The sequence below is a fragment of the Octopus sinensis genome, linkage group LG3 (assembly GCF_006345805.1).
Source record: "Octopus sinensis linkage group LG3, ASM634580v1, whole genome shotgun sequence".
Taxonomy (NCBI): domain Eukaryota; kingdom Metazoa; phylum Mollusca; class Cephalopoda; order Octopoda; family Octopodidae; genus Octopus; species Octopus sinensis.
In genome coordinates, this window is record NC_042999.1 from 131,997,007 (window position 1) to 132,013,763 (window position 16,757).

At 36.0% G+C, this 16,757-nt stretch overlaps 1 protein-coding gene across 1 annotated transcript in view; it reads left to right on the plus strand.

The window, feature by feature from the left end:
• LOC115209096 (wings apart-like protein homolog) overlaps window positions 1-16,757 on the plus strand; it is a 201,977-nt gene that overhangs the window by 105,011 nt on the left and 80,209 nt on the right. The window lies entirely within an intron of this gene.

Here is a 16,757-nt window from a genome sequence, read left to right on the forward strand (position 1 = left end):
TTCCTAACCCTAAGGTTCCAGGTTCAGTCCTGCTGCATGGCACCTTAGGTAAGTGTCTTCTACTATAGCCTCAGGTCAACCAAAGCCTTGTGAGTGGATTTGGTAGGTGGAAGCTGAAAGGAGCCCATCGTGTGTGTGTTTGTGTTGATGCATTTATATCCCCATAACTTAGCAGTTGGCAAAAAGGGACCATTGGAATAAGTACCAACCTTAACAATTAAAGCACTGAGGTTGATTCATTCAACTAAGAATTCTTGAAGGTGGTGCCCCAGCTTGGCCACAGTCTAATGGCTGAAACAAGTAAAGGATAAGAGATAAAAGATCCTAGTCATTATTTATTCCACTGAACATATTGGCTGTTGTGACATGTGAAGCATGTGATCAGCCATTCTGGCACAGGCATGAGTTTAGAGCTTTACTGCAGCTGTTTATGTTATACCCTAAAGTGAGCCACGTCACTCCTCCTTTCATAGTTGAGTGGTTAGCAATAGCAAAGGCATCATTCCAGCTGTAAAAGCAATTACCCTAACAAATACATCATGTAATCCATGCTAGCATAGGAAAAAATGAAAGCAAAACAGTAAACAAAAAAAAAACTTTTTTAATTGTTGCTTTTGTTATCATCAACATCAACAGCAACACCACCACCACCATCATCATCATCATCATTATTATAAGCTTTAATAAAAGAAGCCTGTCGTGTGTGTGTGTGCATGTGTGTATGTATGTGAATGTGTATGTATATATATGTGCGTGTGTCTTTATGTCTATTGTCCTACCACCACCACCGCTTGACTGCTGGTGCTGGTATGTTTACATCCTTGTAACTTAGCGGTTCGGCAAAAAGAGACCATTGGAATAAGTACCAAGCTTTAAAAAAATAAATCCTGGGGTAGATTTGTTCAACTAAAACACTTCAAGGCGGTGCTCCAACATGACCACAGTCAAACGACTGAAACAAGTAAAAGAGTATAGTCTCGAGCCAACCAAAGCCTTGTGAGTGGATTTGGTAGATAGAAACTGAAAGAAGCCTGTTGTATAAATATGTGTGTTTATGTGTCTGTGTTTGTCCCCCCAACATCGCTTGACAACCGATGCTGATGTGTTTACATCCCTGTAACTTAGCAGTTCAGCAAAGACACTGATAGAATAAGAACTAAGCTTACAAAGACTAAGTCCTGGGGTCAATTTGATTGGCTAAAGATGGTGCTCTAGCATGGTCACAGTCAAATGACTGAAACAAATAAAAGAATAAAGCCCTCAAAGTCATTACAAAACAGTAATCACTACAATCTACAATGATCCCTTATGTTAATCAAAAACTGCATCAATAAAAAAAATTTTTTTTTTGAAATTTGAGAAAAAGGGTTTCCTTTTCAGAGCCCAGGACATCATACTTCAGCTTTCATCAGTTACTGACCTTCTACAAAGCTTACCTGCTCACATATCTGGGGCAACTGTTGCTGCCGCCACACACAACAGTCTAGACTGCATCCTAAACAACACTGTCTGTTTGGTTGGTAATGATTCACTCACCAACACATCACAATTGCTGATTCACATGTTTGCCTTTTCTTCTTTGTTCTTCTGCTAATGTTACTACCAGAGCACCACAGCCTTTGTTCTTCCTCTTGACTTTAACTAAGCTCTGTACTAATGCTACCTAAGCCTGGTTTCCCTTTCTTCATCTCCACCATGTTTCATTTTTTCCAGATCCTATACTTAATACTTGGTCCCTATCTTTCCTTATTATTACATTCTTCTTACGCTCCCATATTTTCTTCATAAACTACCCTTCAGATGGTTGAAGTGAATATCTGAATTATATGGCCCATAGTTAAGAAGCTTACTTCCCAACCATGTGGTCTCAGGTTCTGTCCCATAGTATGGCATCTTGGGCAAGTGTCTCCTATTATAGCGCCTTGTGAGTGATTTGATAGATGGAAACTGAAGGAAGTTCAATGTGTGGGAGTGTGTGTGTTTGTGTGTACCCTTGTCTTAGCATCATGTAATGGTTGTACATAAGCATCACTATCTTACAAGTGGTGGTGTCACCCATTTCCAAACTTCCATGGAAAACATGTCTAGTTGTGAAGAAATATAACTTTGTTTGGAAATAAGTAAATTGGTGACAGAAAGGGCAACATGCCCATAGAAAATCTTCCTCAACAAATTCTGTTTGACCCATGAAAGCATGAAAGAGTGAACATGATGATGATGATGATAACGGCGATGGCTGCCATGGTGATTGAGCTTTTTTTTTTATAAATGGCATGTGGGGAAGGATATACTTTCTTCCCAGTAAAAGAAGAGATAAGTAGATGTGGTGGATGTACACCCAGATTGGATATAACTGCAATGATGTGCTGTCTTCATTATTCACTAACATCATTATCATAACATTAACGTCTGTTTTCTATGCTGACATGGTATGAACAGCTTGACAGGAACTGACCAGGCCAGGGGCTGCACCAGGTTACATAGTCTGTTTTGGCTTGGTTTCTATGGCTGGATACCCTTCCTAGCACCAACAGTTTACAGAATGTACTGAGTGCTTTTTTTACATAGGTACCATCACCATATTACATGGCACCAGCACTATATTTCCAGAATTCTCATCCAGAAAAGTACAGCATGGTTACTTCAGCCTTTAAATGACCATCTCCATGATAATCTTGTTAGGGAGAATATCATCATCATCATATCTGAAATTCAGACAATTAAGTTTGATGATTCATAATCTAATTATTATTTAACCATCTAGCCTTCTGATTACTCTGTCAAATGTAATGCTTATTTATTCATATTGTTTTGAATTAATCATACATTATCTCATAGCTTTGAGATTTGAATTTTGTGAATGTTTATTTTACAGAATGACATTGTAGGTAGGTATGAGAGGCTGGATCCAACAAGTTTGGACATAAACCAGGGAAAATATTTGGGCTTGATATGGCTGGTTTAAATACTAAAGAGTTAGAATAGATTCATGTAATTTTTAAAAAAATTATTTTTATAGAAATCTTTTGCTTTTACAATCTTGCTCAGTATGTTGAGAGTAATGTTGCAGATATTGTAATATAGTTGTAGGTAGTTAAGACTTAGTCATTCTACTTCAGTTGTGATCCATTTCTTAATTTTGCTGTTAGTGTATTGCAGTTTGGTCTGGTTAACAAACATGTGGTCAGTTACGTAATTGTATAGTCTGTTTAGTAAATCATCAGAAGTCATTTTAATGATCAGTTTATTGCAATTGTGGTTAGCTCAGTATGGTTATAATTAGTTAGTACAATTGGCATCATAAATACAGGCTTAGCTGTGTCGTAAGAAGTTTACTTCCCAACTGCATGGTTTATATATATATAAGAAGGTAAAGACCCCTTTCAATCATAAACGACCATGGGATTGTACCTAGAAAGTTACCCTCCGAGGCACAAGTCTAAGCAAGGCTGGTTATAGATGACCAGCAGTTGCCCATGCATACCAGCCTCCCACCTCCATGTCACCAAGGTTATCTAAGGGAAAGGCAAAAGGCAATACAGCTTGGCACCAGTGACATTACAACTCATTTCTACAACTGAGTGAACTGGAACAATGTAAAATAAAGTGTCTTGCTCAAGAACACAACGCACAGCTTGGTCTGCGAATCAAACTCGATACCTCATGGTTGTGAGCCAAACACTCTAATCACTGAGCCATGTACCTTCACTTCATGTGTGTGTGAGTATGTATGGTCATGGAGGCTATCTATGTGTATTTGTGTTTGTCTCCCACCACCACTTGACAACTGGTGTTGGTTTGTTTACTTTGTAATTTGGCAAAAGAGATCATTAGAATATATAATGGGGTTGATTCATTTGACTAAAATTCTTCAAGGCGATGCTCCAGCATGGCCATAGTCCAATGACTGAAACAAGTAAAAGATAGAAGATTAAGAGATAACTTTGTCTGAGAAGAAATGATTAGTACTGATGACCTTTGCATGCCTCCCCAAACAGATATACTGGTGTAGTTGATGTGTAGTTCAGTTTGAATGTCTATTGGCCAATATTTGCTGGAAAACTATGGGCAGGAAAAAAATTCTAAAGTTGTATGCAAAATGTTTCTCGCAGGGTCTGAGAGGCGAAACAAAGTAAGAGTAGACAGGAAGATGACATATAGTTGGGATGGGGTGAATTGCTACGGATGAAGAGGATATGAAGCTAGCTTATTCAGGGAAGCAAAGGTCATCGTAGTAGCAGAAAAGAGGCAGACAGAGAAAGCCATACATTGATGACCCATCGGGTATGCTTATGTGAATGAATTATTCTCAGTCATTTTGATGGCCTTTGTATTTAGTCTACGATGTTTGTATATACAGTACAACAGTTATGAGTAAGCTTCAATGTGGGTTGTTACTCGTGCTTTTTTTTTATAAGGTCAGCAGCTGATCAGGTATTTCCTAACCTTAAACAGGAAACTTGGTCTTTAAGATGCAGTTGTAGCAATGTTATATGTATACACACAATTTGTATGTGTGTGCGCGCACATGCATGTATCTATGAAAAATCAGCTAAGATTTTCAAGACTAGCATTTGTAGCAATTTTAGTAGTTTTACTTGTATGGCTAGAGAGAATGAGATACATGACAGTTTCTTTGATATGTTTAGTGATTTAGTCTGTCTGTTGTTGGAGGTGACAGAGTTGTTTACATCCTCATTAAGGGATTTTTTTTTTTAACCCTTTAGCATCTAAACCAACCATATGCAGCCCAGATATTCTACCTGTTTTATATTCAAACTGGCCAGATCCAGCCTCTTAGACCTACCTTACAATGCCATTCTAAAAATAAACTATTACACCATCAAAATCTTGAAGCTACAAATAATGCATGATTAATTCAAAACAATGTGAATAAATGAGCCTTACATTTGACTGGGTAATTCTGAATGCTAAAGAGTTTAACACTTCATGATCTCGTGTGGAGTGTCTAAGTTGTGTATCAAAGGTTAAAGAGTAAAGTAGGGTATCATATCCCATAGGGTTATTATTGTTCTATGTAAGTATAAAGGGCTGCAAAATTTTTACTCTGAACCATTTTTTACTTATGGACCCCTTGGTTACTATTTTATTCAGGTGGACCCCTATAGCTACTCAGTGTGTAAAAGTTAGTTTTATAGATACTTATTAAAAATTCCTATTTTGTTTTATATATGTTTGCAATAACACTTATTGAGGGAACATGGAAAACATTACAGAAAGAAACCTGTTTCTTGCAATAAATATGTCTAAAGCCAAAATGTTTTCCTGGACACTTAAAATACTACTTTGGATGCCGAATTTACTATTTTGCTTGTGTGGACCCCAGTTAAGTACCGCCACTCTAGATGTCCACAATTAAGAATTACCACATGCCACACATTAAAGAATTCTTTTGTTTCATTATCAATACCAAGCATTAATTGCCTTCACTAGTTAACACTTAGTTCCTTTTATTTAGATAAATTACATTGAAGGCATGAATAGCAACAATGTGGAGAAATTCTTATGACTGGAATTTAAATAGTAGTTAATGTTAGGTATTGTTAAAGAAATAGAGGGAGGAGTTGGGAGATGCAGTGTGGTGGTATGGACTTGTAATGAAAAAGGATTCTGTAGAATTAATTAGCTTATTATTGTTTGCAGGCAATAAATGTAAGGTTTGCCACAAGTATTTCGAGGAAAATAAAAATAAGTAGTTTCATTTTTTTCTGGGACCAGCAGAAGAATTGGATAGCTTCGGGACAGTTGTTGATACTTATCCTGCGGGCTTTCCATCTATAACCCTTCATGTGTTTTTCTTCTGTCCAAAGAGCTCAGGATCACATTAGCCAACATTCATTTTAAGACAGCAGGGAGTGGATTTTAGGAAGATTTGGCTGCTTCTTTTAGCAGATTTACTGTTAAGTCAATGCTCTCTCATTAGTTTGAAATTTGTGAGGGGCTGTGGATTCCCACCCCCACCCCCTCATTTGTTGGGCACTGGACTACATAGGCCATCTGAGCCCAGTGAGATTGATGCTGTTATATCAAACATTTACAAGGAGATTATGAAAGACCAACATTCTGGGAAGTGATGAGTGAACATGGTGGTTAGTATGGAACCATTTTGTAGAAATTGTAGGTGCTGACATAGCTGTGTGCTAAGAAGTTTGCTTTTGCTCCCTAACCTCATGGTTTCGGGTTCAGTCCCACTGCATGGCACCCTTGGTAAGTGTCTTCTACTGTAGCCACGAGCCAACCAAAGCCTTGTGAGTGGATTTAGTAGACAGAAACTATAAAAAACATGTGGTACATATATTTATATGTGTGTGTTTGTGTACCACGCATGCACACACATACAGAGTCTGCCCAAAAAATGTATTCACACTTCAGGAAAGGAAAAATCTCTATAAATATTTTAATTCAGTATTATTGCAATTTACTCAGTGTGAAAGAGGCATCTATATTTATAGAGGCACTTATACTAGTCAAATATTTATACAGATTTTTCCTTTCCTGAAATCTGTATACATTTTTGGGGAAGTCTTTGTAGTGTGTGTATGTGTGTGTGCATGTGCTAGTGTCTCCCTACCTCGGCATCACATGGTAGTTGTAAATCAGTGTCACCATCATGTCCTTTGTTTTCAGTCTTCCATGAAAACGTATCAGCCCAGGGGTGAAATATTTATCTTACTTGGGAGACCAGTGAGGGTTGATGACAGAAAAGGCATCCAGCCGCAAAAATCTGTCTCAACAAATTCTATCCATTCCATGTAAGCATAGCAAAGTAGATGTTAAAACAACAACAGAAGGCAGGAGAGAGGGGTGGAAGAGGCAGGATTGTCATCATATTTATGTTCTTTCTAATTACCAAAAGTTTCTTTGCACATTTGAAGTGATTACATAGCAGAAGATTGATATGCCTGCATAATTTCCTCACTAAATTCTGCACCACCATCAATGCCAACCCATTCAATCAACATTTCCTGATTTTCATAAAATGTCTGTTTTGTTTTGCTGTGGAAACACAAGCACCAACGATTTCATTCCTCACCTACAGTCAGCTTTATGATATAGTTGTTTTCATGTTGTCTCCCACAAGTATTTAATTAACGTCGTTAATGATTTGCCTTTAATCATCTTTTTGTTACAGCGACTTTCATCTATTCTGCTGGCACTTTGTTTTTCATCATTTTTGTTGTATAAATTTGTTTAAATTTTCTGTGCGTGTGTGTATGTATAATATATATATATATGTGTGTGTGTGTGTGTGTATGTATATATAATGTCTGTATTTGTGTATCAGAGTGTATACATGAATTTATGCATTTTCTATTTGTTCGTTGTATTTTCATATCTAGAATTTATATATGAATCATTATGTGTGTGTGTGTCTTTTACATGTATGTTGTTATGTGCATAATTATGCATATGTTTGTCCCCTTTAACTTCGAAGTTAAATTTCATGGTTATTCTAGTAATGATGTATCTGCCAAAAAATAGAATTGATATTTTCTGCAAGTTAAGTTGACTCAATAAGCTTGACTTATCTCAACAAAAAGTAGTTTAACACATGACATTCGTCAACAAAAGACAGATTGGTTTCCGCAATGCAATGTAATGAAATTTTAAGTATATGTATGTGGTTGGATGGTTTTAGAAGTTCACTTTGCTGTCATGAGATCCCAGGTTCATTCCTACCAAGGAGCATCTTGAACAAGTGTCTTTTTTCTATAACTGTAGGTTGGCACAAACCTTGTTGGTGAAATTGTGCATTCAAAAAATCTCGAGGAAACCCAATGAACTAACTGTATTTGTGAACCAAAGGGCCAACCTTGTTACAAACTATCATGTGAGTTCTGTGTGAGAATTACATTAAGGTGCAAAATAGGTGCTGGTATGTCTGTGTCATTAAGAAGCTTGCTTTCCATCCACATGGTTTCAGGTTGTCTCCCACTGAACAGCACCTTGGTCAAGTTTCTTCTATAGGTACAGGCATGGCTGAGTGGTAAGAAGCTTGCTTCCCAACCACATAGTTCTGGGTTCAGTCCCACAGCATGGCACCTCAGGCTCAGCAAAGCCTTGTGAGAAGATTTGGTAGGAAGAAACTGAAAGAAGACTATCGTGTGTGTGTGTGTCTTTGCGTCTCTGTTTGTCCCTTACTACACCACTTGACAACTGGTGTTGGTGTGTTTATGTCCCCGTAACTTAGTGGGTCGGCAAAACAGACCAATAGAATAAGTAGTAGGCTTTAAAAAAAGAAGTACTGGGGTTCATTCGACTAAAAATTCCTCAAGCTGGTGCCCCAGTATGGCATCAGCCAACCAGTGCTTTGTGAGTGAATTTGGTAGACAGAAATTATGTCGAAATGCATTGTGTGTGTGTGTGTGTGTGTGTGTGGAATATTCAACCACTTACATGCTAATTCAATGAGTGTATATTCTACCTGATCGATCAGCTGAGATACACATTAAAACTGGCAAAGATCCATTTACTCATATATATATATATATATATAAAGCACCATCCGTTCGTGGCCGTTTGCCAGCTCTGTCTGGCACCTGTGCGGGTGGCACGTAAAAAGCACCCACTACACTCACGGAGTGGTTGGCGTTAGGAAGGGCATCCAGCCGTAGAAACACTGCCAGATCTGACTGGGCCTGATGAAGCCTTCCAGCTTCACAGACCCCAGTTGAACCGTCCAACCCATGCTAGCATGGAGAACAGACGCTAAATGATGATGATGATGATGCATACCTCACCCTATGTTGTTAATTGGTTCCAGGAGACACGACTCGATTCGAATTAAATTGTCTCTGGGCTAGGCTAGGCAAAATTTACTTGTCTCTAGGTTAAACCGATAACAACCATTCCCAGTTCTGTACTTTATTTATGAATGCATTTTCAATAATACATGGTTAATAAAACCCTATCTTAAGCTTACAAACAAATAATTTTTATCTTTTAATACAGTATAGTAAAAAAAAAAAAGTAATCTAAATTTACGAATACAATTTGGCAGTATTTACTGTACATCATGAAAGCTTTATTTATGAATGTGCTTTGCAAAGGCATGGTAAAATAAAATCCTTTTTTTAAGCTTAAAAAACAAATTCAGTAATTATTATTATTTCGCAATAGTAAAACAAACTAAATTATTTTAAATTTACCAATATTTACATACAATTTGGTGATTTCATTCACTAAGCTACACTACTTTATGGTGTGTATCTTAACATTTACTGTACGTATTTTAATATGATTTTATATGCTTTTATTCTTATCTATTGTACAGTAACATGATTTTATGTGGTTTTAACGGTTTTCTAGTGATTTAACGATTTCAATATTTGTGGCAGACAGACGTAAAGTCGAGTAAAATGACTTGACTTGATTTTTATTTTCCCATATATTATTTTTGAAAATTGACATATAATCGAGAATGACTTAAGCCTGTATATATGTGTGTGTGTATGTATATATACGTATGTATGAATGTTTGTGTATATATGTTTATATATGTATATGTTCGTATGTGTGTGTGTATAAATAGGTTTGGTGATGCAAATAGGAAAATAGAATGTGTGGGTGGTGTATGTGTGTATGTATGTGTGTGTGTGTGTGTATATATATATATATATCATCATCATCATCATCATCGTTTAACGTCCGTTCTCCATGCTAGCATGGGTTGGACGGTTCGACCGGAGATCTGGGAAGCCAGAAGGCTGCACCAGGCTCCAGTCTTATCTGGCAATGTTTCTACAGCTGGATGCCCTTCCTAATGCCAACCACTCCGTGAGTGTAGTGGGTGCTTTTTACGTGCCACCTGCACAGGTGCTAGGCAAGGCTGGCAACGGCCACGGTTGGATTGGTGTATTTTATGTGCCACCGGCACGGAAGCCAGTCGAGGCGGCGCTGGCATCATATATATATATATATATTTTATAAAGTTCTTTATAAAATTATTTTAGCATTTTCTATTTTGACTTGTTTTTTCATATATATATATATATATATATATATATATATATATATATATAGTGTGTGTATGTGTGTAATTAGTATTCATTACATGCTTCAGAACATGATAATGTGTCCTTAATCTTAACTAAGCTATGGTGTTGTGTAATGGTTTATTTCACTCCTGAATCTTTCTGGTGGTTGCCTCCCCCCCCCTCGCTCTCTCTCTCACAGACACACTCATGCACATACAGTAAACAACTTAGCTTCATCGGTAGTTATTACCATGTGACCACCAATACCATTACTGCCATTGATACCAATACTACCACCATCACAAACACTATCATTAAAGTACCCCTAATATGAATACTACCATCGCCTCCACTACCAGTATCACCCTCCCACTAATACCACCACGAACAACACCACTAATGTGACCACTACATATTCCACCTTATCACCAATATTACCATAACCACCACCACCACCATTTGTCATATCTCTGCCTTAATATGTAAATAGTTCCACTAAATATCTAAGTTACTGATCAGTTATCTGTTGTGGAAAGAATTCTTCTTGTCTTTTAGAATCACTGACCTTCTTTTGGGACAAATATTTTAGATACTTAAGTCAATGACCTGTTAACTTTACTAGATATACTCCTTTATTATTATTGTCTCAGTAGGTTGATGTACAAATGGAGTGGATAACATATTAGACTAGCTGTAGATGGCTCTTGGGTTCAAATCGGCCACTATCTTATTATTGCGTTTATGACTTGATCACCTAGTCATCAGTAGAGCTATATATATATATATATATGTGACCGCGTGTGTATCGTTGGCGATTTTTTTCCTCCGTCTTCCCTTCCTTGGATCTTTCCTTTTCCTATGTTTCTGACAAAGAGCTCCGCTCGAAATGTTAAATCCTCCTTCTTTCCTTTCCTGAGTGTCCAATATCACTATATTTGTTCCACGTCCTCGCGTTGTTGTGTTTTCTCTTTGTGTTTTCATGTTTGGATTAAATATATATATATATATATATATATCTCTACCTGATCAATCTTGTTAAGATTCATACTTAAGAGTTCTCTGACTGTCTCGGTCCACCAAGGTGTCAGATCAGTATGGCTTATCATCAGATGGTAGTCTACCTGGATGTCAATGTGAACAGGTGTTCTGGTTCAGAGCTCACTAATTGTCTCATTTCACCTTACTGTTGAATCCCGACTCTGGTGGGTGTTGTGATTTCAGATGTGGTGGCACCAGCAGTGGTGGAGTAGTAGTAGTATTGGTGGTGGTGGTAGTAGTAGTAGTAGTAGTAGTGATATGAAACTCAGAGTATCCACTCTCGGGTAGACATCTTGATAAAAATGTATAACGACTTTCCATTTGTGAAATAAGTTTAGATAGATAGATATACATACATACATGTACACATATGACAGTGAAACTTGTTTGTCTTTTAAGATGTGTAACACAATGAGGGGTGACCTAAGAAGAGAGAGGGTAGAACAAATGAACTTGAGTTGAGATTGAATAAATCTACCTGTTTCAGAAAAACAATAAATTATATAAAATTGAAGAGTCTGTCCAGCTGTCACCTTCATGTTATTTAATTAATATTGCATTATAGTTTTTTTAAATTTATCTATCAACCTTTCTTTCAAGGCATATTATATCATGTAGTTTATTGTATTCCTTTGTCCTTGAAGTTCTGTTGTGTGTGTGTGTGTTCTCATATTCATTAACTTATACTTCTGCTTTGTATCTAACAATGTTATCTAGGTTTTTAAATCATATTAAAATAAGCAGGGGTTATTATGAGCTTTCTAATAATGATAAATCAATAATACAACCCAAACAAAACAACCCACTAACACAAGACACACTCTATATAGCAAATATCCAATAAAATAAACAACCACCAACAGGCCACAGTACTCTGTGCAAAACCAAAAACATGGTACCCTAGTCATAATACTGACTCGAACTTCTAACTTGTCTCTTGAAGTTTTGGAATCAACTTGTACTCTAATACAAGGCAAAGGTCAAACATAATAATACAAAATAATGATAATAATAATGGTTTCAAATTTCAACCCAATGTCATCAGTTTTTTAAGGAAGCTGGGGGGGGGGGATTATATTGACCCTAGATCACAACTGGTACTTATTTCATTGATTCCAAAAGGATGAAAGGCAAAGTTGACCTTGTAGGACTTTGAACTCAGTAAAAAAAATGAAATACTGCTAAGCATTTTGTTCACATGCTAAATAATAATATCAATAATAAGCCTGCATGTTAAATAATATAATATTAATAATAATAATTTCCAGCATAATTACTACACAGTACATGTGAATATTCTACCTTTGTCTTAATGGTATTCTCTGCCAAACTGCTTGTCCTTGGTGTTTTAACAAACCATTAGATGTCAGTGTGTTCTTAGTAAAAACACAGATAATATCATAAAGAATGACTGTGTCATATTGCTTTTGGCAAACTATTGATTGTATTTTCACTCTTTTTCTCTTCTCTTAATTTTGTTAATCATTCCCCACTTCTTTTGCTTTTCCATCACCACCACACAACCACCGCCATTTAATCATCACCACCAAACCATCTTAACACCAAACCAACCCTTGTTCTTTTTCCACCTCATATTATTTGTGAATCATTAGTTAATCTATGCGTCATTGCTCCTATTGTATTTCGGTGAGGAGGTTGTTTTTTTCTGATTTTTACCATGGAATATCATACTTTTTTTTCTTCTTTACTATATTTTCTATTAATATTTTCCACAGCAAAAATAGGATTTTATACAAATGTACTTCGTATTCCATTGAATTATATTGCAATTATGTGGTTCCTATGCTGCTTAATTATTTGGCTCTTTGATTAATCAATAATTTGCTTAATGATTAATTATTTGTTTTTTTTTTTCCTCCTCTTTTAATATTTCCATGTTGTTAATTAGCCTTTCTGTTGTTCAGAATATTTGTTAATATTCAGCATTGTTCATGTATTTATGTCATACATATTGCAGGAATTAACAATATTTATCTAGCTGGTTTAGCTTACTGCTTCTTTACATTCTCTCTCAGTCTCCATTTCTCTGTGTATATGTCTTCATGGTAGGTGGCATTTCTTCTGACTCTCTACATTCCACCATGTTCAACTTTGCATTTCATCCTTTTAATGGTCAACAAATTAAGTACCAGTCAAGTACTGAGGTTGATGTAATCAATCTCCTCCTTTCAAAATTGCTGGCCTTGTTCCAAAATCAGAAAGAATTATTATTATTCTTTTTAACTCCTGAAGTTTTGCATGTATAATGGGTTTGCCATCTGTTCTTTTCAACTATCTAATACTTTCCTGATTATGCAACTTCTTACCACCCAACCACTCCTGTGCCATTTTTTCATACTTTCTAAGGGTAAGCAAATAAGAAACAATAGTTGCTAGCCAAGGACCAAAATCGCATTACACAGTGCCATCAATCTGGTGCGCACATCAGATTGATTGCATTCTCTCCAGAAATCAGGATACCCAAGGCACACAGAGCTGTGCTCGGTAGTGAAATGAAAGCATGTTATAAAAATAAACCTACTGAATAATAATAATAATAATAAATTTTGGGGGAGAGGGTAAGTTGGTTACATTGACCCCAGTATTCAACTGGTACTTATTTTTATCTACACTGAAAGGATGAAAGGCAAAGTTGACCTCTGAATGTGAAGATGGATGAAATGCCATTAAGCATTTTGCCCAGCATGCTAATGATTCTGCCTTGTAACAGTTCTACTGGGCACTTTATTCTGATTTCCTTTATATTCATCTTGATGCCTTCTGATACTGTCCTCAAGGACCCAAGAATAATTGGTGCTATTATTATTATTATTATTTTTTTTTTTTTTTTAAGGTAGTGACCTGGCAGAATCATTAGCATGCTGGGCAAAATGCTTAACGGCATTTCATCCATCTTTACATTCAGAGGTCAACTTTGCCTTTCATCCTTTCAGGGTAGATAAAAATAAGTACCAGTTGAGTACTGGGGTCAATGTAACCAACTTACCCTCTCCCCCAAAATTTCTTGTTATTATTATTATTCAGTAGGTTTATTTTTATAACATGCTTTTACTTCACTACCGAGCACAGCTCTGTGTGCCTTGGGTATGTGCTGTGATGCTCTTATTTTTACTGTATTGAAAGTGTTTTGCATAGGATGTGTGCAGTGCCCAGTAGTGCAATTTTCTGTATGTATTGTATATAGTTCTAAGTCTTGGTGTTTTTGTTATATTCTTTTACTTGTTTCAGTCATTTGACTGAATATTTGTTTGAATATTTTTTTATTATACCTAATGCACCTACTGTGATAGGAATTGTTTCTGTTTTTAGATTCCACATTCGCGTTACCTCTATCTCCAGGTCTTTGTATTTTGAAAGTTTCTTCATTTCTTTTAGAGAAATGTTGTCATCTGTTGGTATTGATACATCAATTAGAAAGCATTTTTTTTTCTTCATGATCTCTGACAATTATATCTGGCCTATTGGCCTTAATTTCTCTATCAGTGTGTACTGGCATATCCCATAGTATGGTTGCTTTCTTGTTTTCTGTGACCTTTTCTGGTGTGTGCTTATACCATCTTTTTTCTGTTGTTGTTCCATAGTGTTAGCATAGCTTCCAGTGTATGTAGTTCCCAACTCTGTCATGTCTGTGAATATATTCCTTCTTAGCCAGGACTGGGCATCCAGAGATGATAAGATTTATTGTTTCTTCTCCATCTCCACATATTCTTTTCATTATATGATTTTGGTAATTTCTGGTGGGGAAGCTTTGGTCTTGCGCTGCAATTTAAAATCCCTCTGTCTCTGCTTTGAGTCCTGAGCTTCTCAACCATTGCTGGGATTTTTCTCTGTCTATTTCTTTTGCATTTAGTTTAGCCCAGTATTTGCCATGAAGGGGTTTTTCTTGCCATTGTTTTATCACGGTCCATTGCTGTTCTAGTTTTAGTTTGGATTTCATTTGTTTTATAGCTTTTGTTGTTTCTTCTTCTTCTTCATATTTGTCAGGTAGTATGACTTATTGTTTGTATTTGTCAGCTTCCTTAAATACTGGAAACAGTTTTTTTGTTTTGCTCCTGTTTTGTGGCTATTTGTATTAGTTTTCCTTGCTTCTGAAGTAGGTATTTTTTCAGTCCTATGGTGGTTATTTTGTAATAGTTTTCCAGCTGTATAAGGTCTCTACCACCTTCTAAACATTGTATATATATATAGCCTTTCTATGTCAGATTTTGGGTGGTGCATCCTAAATCCTGTCATTTATTTTTCTTGTTTTCCTGTCTATTTTCGTTAGTTCATTTAGTGTCCCGTTAAGGATATTGTAGCTGTAACTTATAACTGGGACGGCTAGAGTATTATTTTTTTATTATTATTATTATTATTATTATTATTATTATTATTATTATTATTATCATTATTATTATTATTATTATTATTATATTATTATTATTACTATTATCATCATTATTATTATTATTATTATAAGGCAATACTTATTACTTTTTGTAAACCTGGTACTTCCTCTATCAGGCTCTTTTACCAAACCATTAAGCCATGGGGACGTAGACAACAACACATAAGACATGGACATAGACACACACACACACACATATATATATATATATTATATATATATATATATATATATATATATATATATACATATATATACAATGGGCTTTCCGTCTACCAAATCCACTCACAAAGCTTTGGTTGGCCCAAGACTGTAGTAGAAGATACTTGTCCATGATGCTTGTGGTAGGACTGAACCTGGAACCATGTGGATCAGAAGCAAGCTTCTTACCACACAGCCACACCTCATAATGGGAGATAGGGAAAAAATTGGGCAATCATTGGGCAATCATTGGGCACCATTACTCATGTTTCATTTCCTAATAGGAGTTACAACATTGTACATGTAGGAGAAACATTTAAGATATCTCCTTTTAAATTCTACAGACAGAGAATTTTCTGCCTAAAGAATTTCTAGTAGGAAGTATTATACTATTTTTGTTATCCAGGTACAATTTTGTAACTCCTATTAGCAAATGAAACACATGTAATGGTGAATAAATGATACCTAAAATTTCTTCCAATCTCCTATTTTGATGTGTAATTTACTCTGCATACAATTTTGGTGTACTGGAAGAAGCTGACATGCTTCAAGGGGACACTGCTTCGATCATAACCCTATCTACATACTACACACACACACACACACACACACACACACACGCACGCATACACACACATACACACACACAGATTAAAGTAAAAAATGAAAAAGCAAAACATTTGGCACCACTCAAAAAGAAACATTTAATTTAGATAGAAAATATAAACATATAGAGTCTCTCACAGCTGTTTCTAGAACATCCAAGCATGTGGGTTTTGATATTGAGTAAGGATTCCATAACCTGAGTATTCCATCATCCAAGTTGGAAAAATCAGAGAGATATAAAAATAAAGAAATATCTCTAGTCAGTGATATTAGTATATTCCAGTTTGTCAAAAATGAAACGAGGATCAGAGTAAGACGCATTATGCAGTTCAATGATCAAATAAATAAGTTACAAGTAAGGTCCATTAGCAGTTTCAGGCCAAGGTTTTAGTGGTAAACCAAACTGAGCACTCATAGTACTTACCTATTACATTACATCAGTTGACAAAAACTCCTTGTATATTCTGTGTGTGTGTGTACGTGTTTTACTGCCTCCTTGCCTTGAC